Here is a 6,000-nt window from a genome sequence, read left to right as displayed (position 1 = left end):
TTAAGTGGGGCTCTCATACAACAAACGTGATTTTTTTGCCGTTTTTTGCGTAATGGTGCGGAACCCTTCGTGCGCGGGTCCGACTCGCACTTGGCCTGTTTTTAGGGTTCCGTACCCAAAGGGTAAAAACGGGACTCTATTACTAAGACTCCGCTGTCCGCCTGTCCGCCTGTCCGTCAGTCCGTCTGTCTGTCACCAGGCTGTGTCTCATGAACCGTTATAGCTATTAGACAGTTGAAATTTCCACAGATGATGTATTTCTGTTGCCGCAACAACAAATACTAAAAGGTACGGAACCCTCGGTGCGCGAGTCCGACTCGCACTTGGCCGGTTTTTTTGTTCCGTCTGTCAGGCGACAATAGTAGCATAATTTAAAAAAAATATATATTCAAAGGCACTAATATTCTAAGTAGATGACCGATTATAAAAAAGGCTTATAACATCCATAAAAATGCTTGTTTGGTTTTTCCTTAGATATTCTTCCCTCACTCAGCGCGGTTTTTCCACTTCAGCTGCCGACGTTACAGAAACTTTGGCTGAAGTTAAATCGATATTAAAGAGAGAGATGCCGGGCAAAAACAGGAGATTTATTGGAGTTTTGCTCCTGACGTAATTTTGTATCCTCTTTGAATAACCATAATATTTTACCATAAATATCCATTTGCTCAAAAAAGTCGCTGTATTTTTTCGATACAAAAAATAGAACCTTTTATCCCCCATATCCTATTGAGGCTAGATTATAAAATGCTTTTAGTTTTCTTTTTTTAGGGTTCCGTACCCAAAGGTTAAAAACGGGACCCTATTACTAAGACTCCGCTGTCTGTCTGTCTGTCCGTCTGTTACCAGGCTGTATCTCATGAACCGTGATTGCTAGACAGCTGAAATTTTTACAGATAATGTATTTCTGTTGCCGCTATTAACAAATACTAAAAACAGAATAAAATAAACATGGGAGACCCCATAAAACAAACGTAATTTTTTGCCGTTTTTGAGCGTAATAGTACGGAACCCTTCGTGCGCGAGTCCGACTCGCACTTGGCCGGTTTTTTATTTTTTGTTGTATACTTATATATCAAACTATTAATATACCATTGTGTTAGCAACTAGCCTTTTGTTTCACTGTGTAGGTATTTAGATACCAGGGTGCCTAGCCAAGGTAACAGTCGCTTGAACTATGACAATGAAACGCTTTGTATCTCTCTATCTCACTTATTAGTGCGACAGTGACAATTACGTTTCTTTCGAAACGAAGCGTAAATGATTGGCATGTTGACTACGCACCTACACGTAGCAAAATGACGTCAAATGACGTCAGCGACGTCATAATGACGGCATTATTACGTCATTATGACGTCGCTGACGTCATTTGACGACATTTTGCTACCTGGGTACCTAACGGAGTAACAACTATGTTTTACTTTAAAATACTTACTAAAAACTAAAGCTAAATATGCCAGGGTCCTTAACCAAGATAACAATCATCGATAGAAAATGCGAATTCTAACTTAAATAATGTATAAAAACTGTCACGTGACTTTTCGTAGCATCTGTCATTCCGATGCATTTTTTTATCTTTTCATTTTGGATTTCGATGTATTTTTCTAAATATTTAGATCACTATACGGTTACACTCACTAGTATTTTTAGTCGCTTTTGGCGACATGTTTCGGACTCGTCGGGAGTCCTTCCTCAGGCTCGAGTGCCCGCGGCGGCTGTACTCCGCGCCCGTAGTGATCTAAATATTTTGAAATATGTCTCACGATAGTTTAATTTCGATAACTGTTTTTCTAGTCTATCTGTATCCGACCTACGTTATTGAAACCAAGAGCTATAAACAGTTTAGCACCGCTCATAAATGTCTAAAAACTGGCGACATCCGTTCAGAATGCAATCCTGCTAAATCCGACGAATCCCACCGAGGAATGATACGGAAAAAACCGCGGTGTGCAGATTTGTACGGACCGGTCACAGACCACTTATGTATTGTACCGTAAGCGTCGATCTTGTAAGAATCTCTGTTTGGAATTGTCAGTCGTAATAAGTATTTCGAATAAATACCGAGTAACGGATCAGATTACGGGTCAAAAGAAGATATTTACCAAAATATATCATCATTCGCTTGCCCTTATCCCATTCATTTGGGGTCGGCGCAGCATGTCTTTTTCTTCCATACCTCTCTCTCGCCCGTCATCTCATCACTAACTCGCATTCGTTTCATATCATCTCTCACACAGTCCATCCACCTTTTCCTCGGTTTTCCTCTCCTGATATTTCCCTCCACATTCATTCGTAATACCTTTCTCGTCACATGACTTTCATCCCTCCGCATTACATTACATTACAATTTACCAAAATAATAATATATAGGTACTCTAATAACTTAGCAAAGAGATATGCCTCTATGTAGAACAATTAGACTGTGACAGATACTTACTTTTGAAGTTTTAGTTTCAATGTACTTTAATTTCACTTTACCCATTTACCAAAATTTTGGCTGTATGAATTGGGATGTATAAACTTACGAAATCAAATACAGGTTCGAAGTTAAAAGACGCTTAACTTTATGGACTTTCGGGTTTCAATATGTTAAACCGCGTTGAATGTCCCCCCCTAATACCTCATCATACCTGTGTAACCATGTTTAGGTTAGACGATTACATGCGTAAATTAAAATTTACGGAGTCCATTGCGAGTTGTCTTCGTAACCGCCGGTGCACTGATTAAATTTGCAGCCGAATACAAGGTGCGGACGGTACCGTTAATTTAGCCGGAACCCTTTTTTTAGGAAATAATTGGAAAGTTTGGCACGAGCTTCGTTCTGTTGGATTGATGTGGGAGGGTTGTGTGACGGTGTTACAATTCATATCGGAATATTTTTTGTTACGGAACCGTTCGGATTCAGACTATACCAGCATTACTGCTGTAGTATATTGCAGCGCGACATTACTGCCAACTGTACTGCTGCAGCAAATGTCAAAAATCTGGCTTCAACATTGATTTTGACATTTGCGGCAGTAATGGAGTCGGTATTGTAATGTCGTGCTATAATATACTGCTGCAGTATTGCTTTAGACTGCATTACTGTATTATCTCTGTGTTATGTACTTGTTTTGTGCAATAAAGTGTTTACTACTACTACTACTGCAGGAAACGACAAATTATAAATAAATGTCTCAATAAAATGACCTCTTTGCCGTTTCCTGCAGTAATGCAGTCGGCTCCATTACTGCAGCAGTAGGTATTAGTCATCATCATCATCATCATGTCAGCCGATAGACGTCCACTGCTGGACATAGGCCTCCCCCAAGGCTCGCCATTCCGACCGATCCTGTGCCGCTCGCAACCACCGAATTCCCGCGACCTTCACCAGGTCGTCGCTCCATCTCGGTCTCGCGTGGGCGGGGCACATTGCTCGCAGAACTGATGGCCGGTGGGGCCGGAAGGTTCTGGAGTGGCGTCCGCGTACCGGAAGACGAACTGCCGGTAGGCCTCCAACGAGATGGAGCGACGTAGGTATTAGCAGTGCGACATTACCTACTATCGTAAGTTACATTCATCAAAAAAGTCAATACATTCTTTATCATAGACTTTGTTTTGAATAATATATTTGTCGATTGATTAATTATGCTTCGATTACTACGTACATAATATTGATTAATGAAAGTCCGTCAGTGCCATCTGTTATAAAATGGAATACATTGTGCGCCGGGGCTCCCAAAGGGCGTGTGCCTTCAAAAGAGGAATCTGTTTTTCAAATTTTTGCGCAAAAAGGCTGAACTCGCATTCACCGATCGCGATGTAAGGCTTTGTCATACTGCTGGAGAGGCATTCAGTTTTAAAAATATTTTATTAATTGAATATTGAATAACAGTTTTAGCACTCGCTTACATACAAAAGGCGCTAGCCATGGAGACTATATAAAGGAGCCAAATCTCTATGTATGAAAAGTGTCCATCAAAAAACAGTAATTAGGCAGAGCCACCATACTACCAAAAACAACCTACGTAATTTGGTCGGGTTATTTGTTGCCTTATATGGTTTATGTTATACTCATGTCCCAGAGCCTAACTAGCGCCACCGGAGAGATTAGGAACTATTATTTAAAGCTGAAAGCGGTCACTTTTGCAACAATTCTGCCATAAGAGATTGGCATCCTTTCTATACCATCCATAGCGCTTTATTGCGCTATAAATGCGCCTTACTGACAACTGAATGCGCCAGAGCCGTGTTACAAGAAATTTGTATGGGAACTTTAACATTTTTTTTCTCGAAAACTATGGGGTTCCGCACCATAAGACTTGGTGGGGAGATTGCATATGATGAGTACTTTCTATAAAAAAAATATGAGCCCTGAACTTCGCGTCAGCTAAAGTGCAGTTGAGCCTAAGATTGTTGACTGCACAAAGCCGCTTGCATTATAAAGTGAGCTTTAAAATACGTTTTTGAAAGCAATCTTTATGCTTCTTATCATTGTGTTTGGAACTGGAAGTTATTATAACTATATGGGTTGTAAGAATAAAACCCTTTTTTAGAATCACACACGGTGTCGAGCGCCAGTCCGCATAAATATTTTTGGTTTATGTTTTAGTTTTTTCAATAAAATTTTGAATTCGAGCCACCAAATAAAGACTCCATCGACAGTTTTGTAGGTTTTATCAAAATATTAATGGCAGTAAAGGAATAAACCTTATTGTATGGCATACCTAACCCACGAATTTACATGAATTATTCTATTTTTTTTATTTTAGTTTTAGAAATTAATCTTTAAATTTTAGATTTTTATTTGTACAAATAGTAACCTAGGGAAGAGCGGTGCCTCCCGACACAGTAAATTTTTTGCTTACCGGGCGGCTTCATCACCCAAATCATGGCAATTTGTGTTTTAAACAAATAAATAATTTTGTATTATTTTTTTTTGTATTTTCTTACTCAAGTCTCTTTAAAAGACTCGGATCTCTAACAAGTTGAAAAGAACTCGAGATTCAGCTTAATTATATGAGTCTGAAAACCACAATCGAGTAGTAGAACGGAGGGTTTAAAACTAGTCTTAACCAACACTATCATTATCAACCTTAGGGCTTGTAGCCAATACAAAGCTCCAAAAGCCTGCATCCGGTGATGCTCCGCCTTTACAATTTACATGACAAGGCCTATCTGCTATCCCGAATGCAGCTTAATCTATAATATCACCCGCCATTGACGCTTTATTGTGTATTTTGAGTGGAAAGCTCGTAATAAAATACCTTTGGCTATCCGCAAATTCTGAATTGTTGCATCGATGCTCAAAGGGCACGGCAATTGCATTGAAATTTTGCGCTTAATTTTAATGTGAAAAAGTGCCTTTGCCTGCCAATTTACTCGTTGTAATGGATGGACAATACAAGCATTACACGAAACTGGTATTGCAATATTATTTCGAGTTCGTCTGATGGATGATGTTTTTACTTCATCATCATCATCTCCTAGCCGATTTCGGCCACAGCGACTGCGTTTTACCACTGAGAGCGTCGCTGATGCGCTCTCAGGTGACTGACATAGGCAATTTTTGCAGCGAATGTGCGACCACACTCGCTGCAGGTCAGCACCCCTCCGACATAATTGTAACATATGGCCACAGGTGGTCTGGCCTTTAGCTCGTCGCGCTTAGCGTCGAGTTCTGTGCGCCGCCTAGCTTCAAACTGACGCACCTGCGTTTGCACAATATGCCTCCAACGTGGACGGTCACTGGCTAGGCTCTCCCATGTCGTTGGCTCTATATGAGCACTCTTCATATGCCGCTTCAACACATCTTTGAACCGCAAAAACTGGCCGCCTTGCTTGCGCTTTCCATCTTGCAGTTCGCAGTAGAAGATGCGTTTCGCGACTCGATCCTGGGACATGCGGGAGACGTGACCGCACCATCGAAGCTGTCGTCTCATTAGATAGGAAATTTTACTTACTTAAATAGTGTAAAATCCACAATAATTTGTATTCCTTGAATTTACTATTAAATTTGTAATG

The sequence above is a fragment of the Cydia strobilella genome, chromosome 1 (genome assembly GCF_947568885.1).
Source record: "Cydia strobilella chromosome 1, ilCydStro3.1, whole genome shotgun sequence".
NCBI lineage: Eukaryota > Metazoa > Arthropoda > Insecta > Lepidoptera > Tortricidae > Cydia > Cydia strobilella.
Note: the sequence above shows the minus strand (reverse complement) of the source record.